The sequence below is a fragment of the Elephas maximus genome, chromosome 11 (genome assembly GCF_024166365.1).
Source record: "Elephas maximus indicus isolate mEleMax1 chromosome 11, mEleMax1 primary haplotype, whole genome shotgun sequence".
In the NCBI taxonomy this organism is placed as follows: Eukaryota; Metazoa; Chordata; class Mammalia; order Proboscidea; family Elephantidae; genus Elephas; species Elephas maximus.
Genome location: NC_064829.1, coordinates 77,143,900 through 77,159,371, shown reverse-complemented (window position 1 = coordinate 77,159,371; position 15,472 = coordinate 77,143,900).

The following is a 15,472-nucleotide window of genomic DNA, read 5'->3' as shown; positions in this document are numbered from 1 at the left end:
CTCTATCCAACTACAGAACTGTTAAGTTCATGAATACTTTAGGTTATTTCAATGCTCTTTTACTCTATCCTACAGGGTCGCTATGTTTTTTTTTTTTTTTAATTATTCTTACTACACTTTATGAAGAACAGTCACATACCGATCTCACATTTCTTTTTTTAAATTTGTAGTAAACTCTTGCATATTCTTATGTAGGTTCCCAGCCTGATTTAGATCCATCTGAACATGAAACACATATAATAAAACTATGGGCTGAGGCAATTCTGGAGAAATACCAGAAGCTGGAGTCACTTTGGGGCCATACCAGGGCACCTAAAGTTGTACTATAGGGTCAGTGAGTAGGAAATGACTAGTGGAGGTTGTGTTAGGTGTCAATACCTGTTGCACCTGACTGGTCACCGGCATCTACCTGTGAGGAACTGTGATGAGACAGGACATGCAGCAGAAACAGTTGAAAACCAGCGTGAGACTTGGTGGTACTATGAGAACACCCACCATGGACTTGTGGCCATCCATGAGAGACTCACAAGTATATGGTGAGTGGATGCCCGTGTATGTAGGGGTGGGTAGGGTGGGTATCCAGTTGCTGTCGAGTTGACTCTGACTCATGACAACCCCACATGTTGTTGTTGTTGTCAGGTGTCATCCAGTCGGTTCTGACTCACAGCAACTCTATGTACTACCAATGAAACACTGCCCAATTCCACGCCATCCTCACAATCTTTGTTATGCTTGAGCCCACTGTTGCAGCCACTGTATCAATCCATATTGTTGGGGGTCTTTCTCTTTTTCACTGACCCTCTAACTCTACCAGGCATGATGTCCTTCTCCAGGGACTGGTTCCTCCTGATAACATGTCCAAAGCATGTGAGACAAAGTCTCACCAACTTTGTTTCTAAGGAGCATTCTGGCTGTACTTCTTCCAAGACAGATTTGTTTGTTCTTCTGGCAGTCCTTGGTATATTCAATATCCTTCACCAACACCATAATTCAAAGGCATCAATTCTTTGGTCTTCTTTATTCATTGCCCAGCTTTCAGATGCATATGAGGTAACTGAAAACATCATGCTTGGGTCAGGCATACCTAAGTCCTTAAAGTGACATCTTTTCAAAACTTTAAAGAGATTTTTTTGCAGCAGATTTGCCCAATGCAATGTGTAGTTTGATTTCTTGATTGTTGCTTTCCTGGGCACTGATTGTGAATCCAAGTAAAATAAAATCCTTTACAACTTCAATCTTTTCTCCTTTTACCATGATGTTGTTTATTGGTCCAGTTGTGAGGGTTTTTGTTTTCATTATGTTAAGGTTTAATCCACACTGAAGCTGTGATCTCTGATCTTCATCAGTAAGTGCTTCAAGTCCTCTTCACTCTCAGCAAGCAAGGTTGTGTCATCTGCATAACACAGGTTGTTAATGAGTTTTCCCCCAATCCTGATGCCCTACCCCATTCTTCTTCATAGAGTCCAACTTCTTGGATTATTTGCTCAGCATACAGATTGACTAGGTATGATGAAAGGACACAACCCTGACACACACCTTTCCTAACTTTAAAACATGCAATATCTCCTTGTTCTGTTCAAAAAATTGCCTCTCAATCTACGTATAGGCTCCTCATCAGCACAATTAAGTGTTCTGGAATTCCCATTCTTCAAAATATTATCCATAATTTGTCATCATCCACACAGTCAAATGCCTTTGTATAGTCAATAAAACACGTGTAAACATCTTTCTGGTATTCTCTGCTTTCAGCCAAGTTCCATCTGACATCAGCAATGATATCCCTTGTTCCACACCCTCTTCTGAAAAAAAAAAAAAAAAAAATTTTTTTTTTTTTTTAATCTGGCTTAAATTTCTGGCAGTTCCCTGCTGATGTACTGCTGCAACCGCTTTTGAAGGATCTTCAGCAAAATTTTGCTTGTGTGTGGTATTAATGATATTGTCCAACATGACCCCAAGTGTGTCAGAGTAGAACTATGCTCCTTAGGGTTTTCAATGCTGTGATCTTTTGGAAGTAGATGGCCAGGCCTTTTTTCCAAGGCACCTGAGTAGACTCAAACCTCCAAGCTTTCAGTTAGCAGCTGAGTGTGTTAACAGTTTGCCCCACCCAGAGACTCCGTGGTGGGGATGGGAGTGCAGATTCACAGTGGCTGCCACTCAGAGCCAGTCAGGCCTTATGCACAAGAAATGGGTTTGCCTGGAGAAATTAGTTATTTCTGCACTAAGGAAATCATTCTTTTGGTTTTTATCTTTGCAGTCTTTTTCAAAGATCACATTGTGTCCACTCTTTGGAAGTGATACAGTAGCCTTTGCCCAAAATGAATAAAATTCTTACTTGCCTAAGAATTGTTAAACATTGCAGTAGGTCAGCGAGAAGCCCTGAGTAATCTCTTCGAAGAAGACCTTGTAACATTGTCTGAGTCTTTCGACAAAATAAAATGGGGACGTGGCCATTCCTGCTGGAAAGTAAGAGAATACACTAAATGTCCTCTTCAACTGACACTTTATTTAATGTAAAATTTTATAATGCTGAACCAGCATTAAATTTCACGGGAATAAATAGTTCCTTTTAATCAGTCTTCTCAACTCTTGGATTTTGGCCTTGGCTGAGGCTGCTAAGTGTGTCACATTTTGGCCCACTGGATGCGTATGCTGGGGTGCCAGTGGCCTTCCCATTCCACGTCATTGCCATGGTTCTGGCCGATCATTTGCACAGGGGCAGACAGCAAATGCAAATGTGCTCTTCATCAAACTGGTGCTGGATTTTTACAATGGGAGTTTTGTCAGACCTCAATTTGTTTTGGTTGTAGTAAATGATTCTTAAATACACTGTTTAACAAAGATATGACCCAGAAAAAAGCAATTTAGCATTAAATTTTTGACACTAGGCTTGCCACTGTGAAAAGGATAGGAGTGGAGAAATCTGAGCTTGTTTCCTACACTTGAAGGTCACATAAGGCCAATGTGCTGGTTCCACAAATGTGTAGGTGAACATTGTCTGTAGAACTGCCAGCATGAAATACCCTCTATGCAGTCGACCTGCTTGCAGACTTTCTTGTTGGAAAAAAGGCCGAAATCAGCTAACAAACGGAAACTAACTAAAGTAATTAAGCATTGAGAGTTCATTCCCTCTTTACACAAGCTGCACAGAATGTTAAATCAGACATTTGACCAATGAGACAGACAAAGAGATAAATGCATCTCTGCTCGAAATAACCTATATATTTAATATATTCAGAGTACTCCTGAACTAGGAATGCAGACCCTGGATTTCACCATGGTAAGAGTAATTTTATTTTATACCACTTGAATTCTGAAAATAGGTTTGCAGGGAATTTTGAACCCAAAAAGCAATTATTCTGTTATTATTTGCTCTTGGTATCTTATATTTTAGTTCAAACATAAAGAACATTTCTCTACTTAAATCCATTTAGTCAATTCAACTGTCAAATAATAACTAGCATGGAAGGAAACATGTTTGTTATTATTAAAACAGGTGGCCATATAAAATATCTTATCTGTGTTACTGTTAATGTATTTTTCTATGATTCTAAAATAGTAAGTCTGTCATCATAACTATAATAATTATGTCTAAGGAAGGACTTATGTAGAATATCTAATCTTATTTATCATATTAAACTAAATGCTTACAATACCTGATTGTAACAGATGTCGCCTTTTTATTGCATTGCTACTAGTGATTTAATAAAAATAGCTCAAGTAGCATTATCTTCTAATATAAATCTATCTGAAGAGATTGAGCAAGAAAATAAATGAGGAAGTACTGGATTATAACCCAAAGTACAAAATAAAAATTCATGAGTCTACACTGATGTAAATAACTGATTAAATAAATGGAGGCATAAGACAAATCTGCAATCCTCAAGCTTTTCAAATAATTTATATAGTTACTCTGCCTCAAGTGGGGGGAACATAACTCCCCACTGCTTAGGGATCCACTTTGCCAAAGTACAGTATTAAACCAAGGAAAGAAGAGTAATTTTACAATGGAGAAACCTGACAAACCCTACCTTAGCCAGGTGATCAAGGTCAATATCAACAGCCATCAATTATGTTGACAGTATGGACCCTTGACAAGAAGTGACTGAAAACAGCACTTTACCTCTGTGATCTTCCAGGAGCCTAATCATGAAAACAACCTAAGACAAAATCCAATGAAAGGGCATCTACAAAATATTCCACCAATACTCCTCAAAACTGTCAAGATTATCAAAAACAAAAGAAATGGCTGTGGCCAAGAGGAGCCTAAACAGACACGATGACTAAATGAATGTGATATCCTGGAAAATAAAAACCACATTAGATGAAACTAAGGAAATCTGAACAAATTGTGTCTCTTAGTTAATTTTAATGAGTCAACATTGTTCCATTAATTGTAACAAAATTTTTATACTAATGTAGGATGTTAAAATTCAGGCAAACTGGGTGTAGGATATATAGGAACTCTGTACTATTTTTTCATCTTTTCTATAAATCTTCAACTGATCTAAAAATTAAAGTCTGTTGATAATTAAAAAGTGTTTTACATATATGAACTCACGATCTCATATGACCATTATGATTTCCACAGAAAAATAAATCTTCTCACATTATAAAATTATTGTAATATTTTAAAAAACCAAATAGCTTACATTTGTTTTTAGTTATGAATGACATAGAAACATATCAATATAAAGAAGGTGAAGGGAAAAGGAAGCAGAGGTAAAGAAGGGTGGAAGAAAAATATTATATTAATTTACAATTTATATGAAATATTGTATTTTTATTTCTTAAAGAGGAGATATTCCATATTTACATATTTTTGAGGAAAAAAAGCAATTGGAAGGAGGAACTATAAGTTGTAAGGACAAGTAAGAAAAGCGAAAAGAAACTATAAATTCCATTTTGTATCTTTAAAAATAATAACTTGCAAGAGATGACGCTATGGTATGAGCATGGATTTCTAAAATATTTTACTATAATGGGATTAAATTGTAATTATGGTCTAAAAGAGAAGTACCTGTATTAAATGTAAGATGGAAATAGCAAAAAACAACCAAACCTGTTGCAATTGAGTCGATTCCGACTCATTGCGACCCTATATAAAAAAAAGTGCTAGCTAAACTTTGACATATTTTTTCTGATAGAATTAAACCTTCCATCATAAGCAAATCTCTAGAACTAGAATCAATATCTGTTGAAATTATATAACTTGAAAACTAAATCCAGAAATTAGCGAGTTAACTGGAGAAAGCCTTATAATAAATACACTGTTTGAGCTATAAATGTGTATAAGAAAAAACGTCACCCCAGAAAATTAGAAGAGAAAGAGCAACATGGAGACATTTCAGGTCATTAAGAGGAAAAAGTAGCAGGAAGATAAAAAAATGACTGGGAGTAGAATTCTAAGGGCAATCTTCAGAGAGTTGTTACTATTTGTATTTTTGTCACTCACTGTGGCATAAACGGTATGATTTTTCTATGTGGCCTAGTGAAATCCTTCACGGACCACCAAGAGATGGTAATGATATGCTTGTGTGGTAAATTGTGAGATTAGTTTAAGTTTTTCTTGATAAAACCTGCTGCCATCGAGTCGATTCCAACTCTAGCAACCCTATAGGACAGAGAACTGCCCCATAGAGTTTCCAAGAAGCGCCTGGTGGATTCGAACTACTGACCTTTTGGTTAGCAGCTGTAGCACTTAGCCACTATGCCACCAGGGTTTGTCTTGATAGAACACATAAAAACGCAATTAAAACAATACCATTTATATTAGCACCAAAAAAAAAAAAAAAAGAAAAAAGAAATACTAAGGTATAAATCTATCAAACATGTACAAAATCTATACGAGGAAAACATATTAAGTTCTGATGAAAGAAATTAAAGAAGACTTAGACATTCCATGTTCATGAATGTGAGGAATCAATATTACTTATTTATATGTTGGAGTGGAAACAGAGTCCCAACTTATTTGAAAGGTTTGAAAGAAGAATTCAAACATGCATAATTTACAAGATGAAGAGTTAAATTTCATTTGCTGACAAATTCCTAAGAACACCTCTTTACTTTATGCATGCGTTAGCTGCTTCTTGCTCAATTGAAGTATGTTTGTTAAAGGCAGAGAATTTATGTTCAAACTACTTTCTAGCTTTCTCATTGGTACATCCATAAGCATCCTCTTTTCTGTACAGAATCGCATTTAATTGATTTAATTAAATATATTAAGAAAAGATTTAGAGTTGAAGGAGTGTATATGGATTGACTTTCAGGGAGTGTTTGCCAGTTATGATACATCGCTGTTTTGTCACATAAACATGTTAATATGTTGCTTGATCTCTCCCTCCTCAGAACTCCCAAAGCTCTTTCTTCCGTATCACGTTTCAGTATTAATCACTGTGAAGCTCATTATAATCACTCTATATCTCCACTTCTTTCTTTGCACCTGTGGTAGATAAAATAATAATATCCATTGCTCTTGAGTCGAATTTTCATAGTGATCCTACAAAGCAGAGCACAACTTTTGGGTTTCCTAGGCTGTAATCTTTATTGAAGCAGACTGCCACATCTTTTCCTGCAGAGCTGCTTGTGGGTTCGAACCTGCTGACATTTCAATTATCAGCCAAGCACTTAACCACTGTACCACCAGGGTTCCTTAGGCAAAATAATAGCCCACCAGAAGTGTTCACAACCTAATCCCTAAAGTTTGTGAATGTGTTAGATAACATGGCAGAGAAGAACAAGTTTGCAGATGAAACTATGGTGGCTAATAAGCTGACTTAACACAGGCAGCTGATCAGTTTATTTTAGAAGCATTTTGAGATCTTTTAAGAATGACATTCAACAAACAAAAATGTTTTCTGTTACTTGCCTTTTTCTGGCATATTACAAACTAGAAAAATATATCTTCTAATATTTAAAGAGAAGGAATGGCGGGAGGGGGTTGTTACAGGTTTTATGAAAGAATAATGCAAATATATGAAATTAATTCGTGAAAGAAAGCAGTATTAGAATGCATGCCATAAAGACTAAACTTGATAAACAGGTGAATAGAGTACTTCTTCAGAATTAATGTTCACATCTTCTCAAATTTTGTCTGTCATTTAGATTGAGGTGAGTTCACTCTAGATTTGCCAGTTCACTTAACCTCATGATTCTCTGCTATAATGATTCGTCATTTCTCAAATTTTCAATTTCTATGCTGCTCTTTGGCAGTGATGAACCACTGCCTAAGAAAAATATTAGTCATATCAAATAAGCAAAATCTTCACATTTCTTAATACTTTCCTCAGTAATCTTCTGTTGTTTAGAAAACTGGGCTAAAACTTTACCAAGTTTAGTTGTGAAATTATAAATTATTTCTATTTACTATTGTTTACGGAAAAGAATCTATTGGTTATTTGAAGTAAACTTGTTAAAACTGATTCCAAAGTCAAAATAAAAACCCTAAACCCACTGCCATCAAGTCGAACTCCAACTCATAGTGACCCTATAGGACAGAGTGAGGGTGTCCCATAAGGTTTCCAAAGCTGCAAATCTTTACTGAAGCAGACTGTCTCATCTTTCTCCCACAGAGTAGCTGGTGGGTTTCAACTGCTGACCTTTCAGTTAGCAGTTGAACGCTTAGCCACTGTGCCACTAGGCTCCTTAAAGTCAAAATAGTAATCTGTAATTTTGAGACTAAAGGGAGAAGAAAATAGACTTGTTTATGGGCTACTTATATGCCAATGTTTCACCAATTAGAGTTGGCTAGTGTGAGTCATAATAATCAAAAACATCTTCATCTTTTTAGGACATAGACAAATGAAGATATCATAATGCTTGAGTTTATTAGCTTCCATATTTCCCTACTGAGTATTGATGACAGGGACTATTTCTCCCAACTAGCTCCCTTTACGAAAGTTCCACTAATAAGCACCATGCTTCAAATGTATGTTAAGTAAAGGTGACTGACCACAGTGGTCTTCAGTTATTGCAAGGTAACTATGAAAAACACAATAGCTAAATGGATCAATATTTTCCTTTGGCCTATAAATCTTTGTTATCATGATGAATACTCAGTTTTTGTACAAAGTTCTTTCTACTTTGTCTAATTTCATCTTTGCAGATCATCGTTGGAAAGTCCAGTCATGTAGTCATGCCCTGGAAAAGTGCTGGAGATGGGAATCTTAGAAGATGGTATAGGATTATTACATCATCAGAAAATTGTAGAATACATTAGGCATTTGCCATGATGCACAGAGACCAAGTCTGTCAGTCAGCAGTGAAACAGAGAAGAGTGAGAAAACAACTCAAAGGGCATTTTGATAAGGGCCAATCATGGTAAATTTGGGTTGCATGGAGGCCAAGCTTAACCAGCCTAACGGAACCCATTGAAGATATTACTGTCATGATAAACAAGGAAAATCCAAGTGATGGAGCTGTACTTCCATTTTCCAAAATGAATTTAACCATATTCTACATCAGAGGGTTTAATTGCTAAAATGAGGTGCCATGGGGTAGATGTGGAAATAGATAGAAAAGTAGACCCTTAGCATAATGGCATGAAGTTCAAAAATGGTATGATGAGTTCTTTACTTCCAGAAATTATTTGAAGGTTTTTACTGGTAAAGAGTAGCTCTAGATTTCTTTGTGATATTATTCTTGTATAAGTCTTTTTGGGAAAGGTTGTCCAAATGTAATAAGGCTAGAGATTGGTTCAGCAATCTGTTTCAATTTCAACACATTGGGTTTATTTTTTTGTACAGAATGGTTCACTGAATCTGTTTCAGTTGGAAGCTCTCCATTAAATACCCAGAAAGATTATTAAAGAGAGCATAATTTGTGCTTATCTTAAAATTTTATCTAAATTTAAGAAAATATAATCTAAATATTAGATTAAACGTAATAAATTGAAGAGGTAACTGTATGTATTAACATAGAACTAGTTCCTAAATCTCACTGGAGGTGTGGAAGTGCGAAATCTCTGCTTCCTTAGCACCAGCTACACAAAAAAAACTTGCTGAAAATAAATATATGTTATATGAATTATTTCCAAATATATATATGTATATTATTTCTCATATGTTCCTCTGTAGTCCCTCTATTCCCCAGCAGGATAAATATATATAGTATTGGCAACTAAAAGTCAAAGCTGGAAACCAAAATATACACTTTAAAGGCCAGGAGGAAAAAAAAAAAAATTAACTATTGGCTCTTCTGACAGTGAAATGGACGAAAGTTTTATTTAGTGAATGTAAATGTTACAGGCTCCATCGCTAGAAAAAGAACTGAGGCATTTCTGGGTTAGGAGAAGGTTTGAGCTGGAGAAAGTCAACAGCACATCCATCATCTCTTTGGTATTGCTACTCCATTGGTAGAATCAGTGTTTGGAGATCAATATGGTGCCATTTGGAATGCAGGCAGGCCATTGTGTTTCCTTCATCTGCAGTCTCTCTGCTGCTCATCAGTAAATTATGTCACTTGTATGACTTCTCTCTCTTCTTTTGAAATCTTCAGAATGAGAATAAGGAATTGTTTAATTAAGGGGTTACACATAATAATTTGAAATGTAATTCTTTGGAAATAAAATACTGAGCTAATTGTCCATTTGAAAATGATGATTTTTTTTTGCCTTTATAATCTGTGTACTTAGGAAAAGGACATCTTAAATGGGGCAAGGTTGATCAGATTGTGACTACTTCTATTTACATAAACTGAAGGTAAAGTCATTCTATTAAAAAAATCATAAACCACACACACTGCCGTCGAGTCAATTCCAACTCATAATGACCTTACAGGACAGAGCAGAACTGCCCCATAGGGCTTCCAGGAACAGCTGGTGGATTCAAACAACTGACCTTTTGATTAGCAGCCATAGCTCTTAACCACTGCACCACCAGGGCTCCAATTAAATCCGGAAGTGGACAAGGTTCTATTATGGATCCAGAATTGTATAATCTAAGTAGGGGAAGAAACATAACTACATTTTAAAATGTTAATGTCACAAGGCAGTTTGTTGTTGTCATTAGCTGTTGTTGAGTTGATTTTCGATTCATAGCTACCCCATGTAACAGAGTAGAACTGCCCCATAGGGTCTTCTAGACTGTGATCTTTACAGGAGCAGATCACCAGGTCTTTTTCCCACAGGGCAGTTGAGTGGTTTCGAGCTGCCAACCTTTCTGTTAGCAGCTGAGCACTTAACCGTTGTGCCACCAGTTCTCCTTCCAAGGCAGTTTAGATGAATGGCAGTTTGTAGTGTTTAACTTTTTATTCTTAATTTCCCAGTTCATCTGGAACTTATTTTGGTCTATCAAATGAGGTGAGACTAAATTGATAATGTTTTCCAGAAGGCTAAACAATTGTATTTTTACCATTTTGTCAAATCTACCTCTTCCACATTGGATTTTGTGCTTTATTTTACATATATTCTGCTCTAGTTCAAAGAAGAAAATATGAGAAGAATTTTAGGGAGGACCTCTTGCACAATATTATAGTTGCTTCTTTAATCTGCTCTTAATTCCACTACCACCCATTACTATAAATATTCCCATCTCACCAGAATACTGACAGCCATTTTAGTAGATGCTAGTAGTTTTTTTTAGTAGATCCGGTACCGGATATATGAATGATTTTTTCTTTTTCTTTGAAATACTTTTAAAAATTTCACTTTTGCAGAAATGGCTCCGTGTTATTTTAAGGTAGGAAAAATTCATACTAACTGAAAAAAATCCTACGACACTCAAGTTAACTTTAATGGAATGGTCTTTTTTTTGGTTTCAAGTTTGCCTCAGTAATGACCACTACTGAAGATGTGTGAAATCCAACAAGGTAATTTCTCTGGTCTCTTAAGGGTGTCTTCACATGGTCCAAAACCTAGCTAGTAGTGGCTCCAGTTATAGCTACCCCTCTGAATGTGATCTTGTTATTTGACATATCTCTCTGATAATTGGTTCAGGACTAATGATACAGTGAACACATTTCTTTTCTGTTCTTTTAGTTGACACACCAAAAGCATTTCATTTTTACCCCGAAATGACAGTAATATGCTTTTGATTCTGCTACAAGGTTATGTGAAGTTTCTAGTCCTGTGTACTACAAAGTAGTTCTCTGACAATTTGATGGATTTACTATCTTGTAGGACATTGTCCTTCTCTGCTAAATTTATAATGTCAAGCGAGAAGTGACAAGTCGTTTTTTGTGTAGAAAAGAATGCGAGTTAAACCTCATGAAGTCCCATCATATTTCTAAAGTCTCTGTGATCCAGTAACCCAGGGCACACAGGCATTAACCTCATGAAGGTAAAGGACAAGATAGCACATCTTGAAAACGCACCACTAAGGAGATGGTAGAAACGCCAGTGTAAATTTCTTAGATTTTAGAGGCATAGAAACCCAAAATGAGTGACCTCCTCCAACTAATTTATTCTATTATCAGAAAAGATGTCTGTTTTTTAAAAGAGAAATTTTAAAGGTTCAACAGTGCTTGAAGTGTCTGAAGCTGAGGGGGTGCAATTAGAGGCCTGTGACAATATTAATAAGATAATTAAAGAAATGTCTCCTGGGGATTTGGGACAAACACATACTTTCTGTAGTATATACATATTTCTCATTTTGAAAAAGAGAAATTGGGAGCCTAAATACTTGACCACAGGTTACCAGGTAACTGGAACATTAAACTGGAAGTTAAATTATATGTCTTGCAACAAAGCTAATGCACCCCAATGAAGTTATGTATGCCCTCCAAAACATTTCCTGATTAAGTAGAAGCAGCATAAAGACAATGGCACCCAGCGTCACTGAAAACACAAGTTGCTTAAATTAACAGATTCCTCAGACCCCTCCTCCCCCGGTGGGTTTTAGAACCCACGGCTCTAAAAATATGAGTCCCTCAAAGAGGCACTAAAGAATTTTATGGTTTAAAAGGAAGTTTCTTATGATGATCTAACATAAAATAAAAATACTTTACTCTCATTTATAGGCATCTTTACAAAGAAAGACTTTAATATACTGGCCATTCACGTGGGTGAGCTTGGAAAAGATATCCTGGACGTAGAGTTGAGAAGAAAGTTGATTGTCCTCTCTGCTTGGAAGGTGAGTCAGTGTGCAGTCAGGAATTATACTGACCACTGGGAAGTTTCCAAAATGTGGTTGAAGGAGTTGGAAAGATTAGAAAGAAGCACAGGGTTTGGCATGCTGTAGATGCCTACCACCAAGGCAATAGCAAAATTACCATATCTCTTGGTTATTGATAAACTCTTGATTCTGCCCTCTATTACACAGATGTATAACCTATATCTGGAAGATTTCTAAACAATTGGTCGACTATAACAGGAAATCTTTTTCTGAATGCTTGAGACAAAGATAAGTGCTTGATGACAGGGCAAGGCCATTTAAGTCAGCACTTTTTGATTGGCCTGTGAAATTTATAGTTCATAAAATGCTGTCTTAAGATTTCATACCTTTTTGTTTTTTACAGACTCTGTGTAATAAACATGTAAGAGTTAAGAGTTATAATATGAACATGTAATTTCCTTGAACTTGTACAGATGAAGTACAATAATGATTTCATAGTTTAATAAATGTGTTATTTTCTTAGGACCTGCAAATACATATTTCATATCTGCAAAAGAGGGGGTATCATTTACCCTAAAGGAATTGTCAGACATATCAACAATTATAACACATTCTTAGCAAGGAAATGGATAACAGAAGGTCGTAAGGAGAGGTAAGGTTGTTTTTTCTCATAGCTGCTAACCTTTTGGTTAGCAGCCAAGCTCTTAACCACTACTTAGAAAACAGAGGGAGAGATTTTATGTTGAAATGTGAGATGTTTGTGTTGTTTCATCCTGTCCCCAAACTCCTGAGCTGCGCCTTGGGATTAAAAGATACATAATACGAAGCTTGAAGTACTTGGAAATCTGAAAGAGGTGGAAACAGTTCTGTATGCTACAGAGTCTATGTAGATGAAGGGGAGATAGGTCTCAGGGAGGAATCTCCCACCCCATTATGATGAGGCAGCACAGAGTAGAAATGTGAGTATGATCTATAGGGCATAATTCCATAATGAAGGACTCTCTGAAGGAAGTGGACTAGATAGCTTTGTTAGAGACTGAAGAATGTCAAATGGTGTTGGATCTCCTTAGCTGAGAGCTCTAGAGCATGGGGCCTTGAAGAGAGAATAAGCATTCAGATCAATGGCAAAGTTAGAGAGGCAATGCTGTGTATCTAGCAAAAGAGCATCCACTCCATGAGATAAGATTTAGAAGCAGATTCTGGGAAGGATCAAGCTCTTTATCAGAGCTGAAACTGATGTCAACTCTACTTATACCTTACACTAAAATTCACAGTATTATCCAAACTAAATAAAAGGAACTGAAAGTTAAGCAGTTCCTTATCATCCAATTGACTCTGCACTTATACGTTAGTTGGACCTTTAAATTTCACAAGGTAAAATTATTCATGGTATTTCCTCTCAGCAACTATCATTTCATTCTCATAAATTTCCAGCCAATTAATATTTAAAGCCCAACATTTCTGAGATCTATTGACAAATGAATGGATAGCTAGATTACAGCACTTAGGCTGAAAAGAACTAGGGAAACTCAGGTGGAGACAGTGGGGGTGGGAGAAGAAATGAGACATGTTCCCACAGTTGATATCCATCCTGAAACAGATTTTATCCCATTGAGAATTGAAAATAACAGTTTGCTGTTTTTTCCTTGTAATGGCATAACTTGGAATGCCAGCCTTGGGAAAGACTGTCAAGTAGGGGATATGTGCCTTTCTAATCTTTGGCACTGCGTACATCATAATAAGAAGCCCTGGTGGCGCAGTGGTTAAAGCAATGGACTGCTAATGGAAAAGTCAGTGGTTCAAAACTACCAGTGGCTCTGTGGGAGAAAAATGTTGCAGTCTGCTTCCTTATAGATACATAGCCTCGGAAACCCTGTGGGGTCACTATAAGTTGGAATTGACTCAAAGGGTAGGTTTGGTTTGTTTTTATGTCATACCTGCCCCAAAGTGGTCTCTTTTTCTATTAGGCTTCCAGTGATTTCTTACTGTAAAACATTAAATTGGACCTGACAAAATCTTACCAATGTATTATTCCAGAGTGTTTCCCTTGACCAAAACAAAACAAAACAAAAAGTATATCCTAAAACAAATCCACTGGCATTTAGTCAATTCTGACTCATAGTGACCCTAGAGGACAGAGTAGAACAGCCTCCACGGTAGTTTCCTAGGGTGTAATCTTTATGGGAGCTGATCACCAGGTCTTTTCTCCCAAGAAGTCATTTTATGTGCGTGTGTGTGTGTGTATTTCAGGATATATCTGAGCAAATATTCAAATTACAATTTTTTTAAGCAAATTATTTTGACATTTTTCTTTTTCTTTTAGGTGTTGAAATGCTGTTAAAAGTACTAATTATGATGGGCTAGATTATAAAAATTTAGTATTTATAAATATATGTTTGGAAATTATTATTAATGGAATATATAGATATATTAAACTTTTTCATATCTCTTATATGAAATACATTCTAATAGGAAAGGAATAAACAGCATTTAAGATAGCTAAAGGAAATGAAATATAAATGGAGCTATTACATGAATTACATGATTTTTTAAACTAGTATACAAAGACAATCTTTCTAGTGAATAAAAACTTTGTAATTAGTTAAGGTGATATTGTGTTGAGCCATAGAGATGGGAAAGTTATGCTTACTCTACTCATCCAAAATTTGACTATTTTTAAAAACTCACAAAATCTCCACCTAGTATAATTTTCTCTTACAAAGCATCTTAGTTTTAATTGTTTTTATTTCAATAGAACATGTATATTTTGCAGTTGCTCCCTTTATTCTTTTATTTTTTTTATTGAAAAAATATGTCCAGCAATAAATTATTCTGACATTGAATTTTTCCATTTTCTCATTTAGTCTATGGTAATTAAAAAAAAAAAAGTGAAATAACAATGAATGAAAAATAATTACTAAATTCATAACCGAGCCCTAGTGGCACAGTGGTTATGAGCTCGGCTGCTATCCAAAAGGTCAGCAGATCGAATCCACTAGCCGCTCCTTAGAAACCCCATGGGGCAGTTCTACTGTGTCTCATAGGGTCACTAGGAGTCGGAATCAACTCAGTGGCAATGGGTTAAAAAAAAAATTTTTTTTTTTTGCAATGGGTTAGTTAGTTAGAAATTCATATTGGGAACTTAGTTTTGTATTTAAGTTCAGAGACAATGCTACCATATTTAATTAAAATTTTAAGGCAACAATTATTCAATGAACACTCTGATTACAGTTTCTACATGAAAAAGTATTTTAAAAAATCATTGTGAATTGTTTGATGGGTCTCGTGAAGTCTCTGCCCAATGATCTAATTTCTTCCAGCTTTATGGCTACTCTCTTTTAGGGTCCCAAATGCTTCATTTTACCTAAATATTTGTGGTGAATGTAATATTACATTTGATTATTAGAGATTTTCATTCATTTATG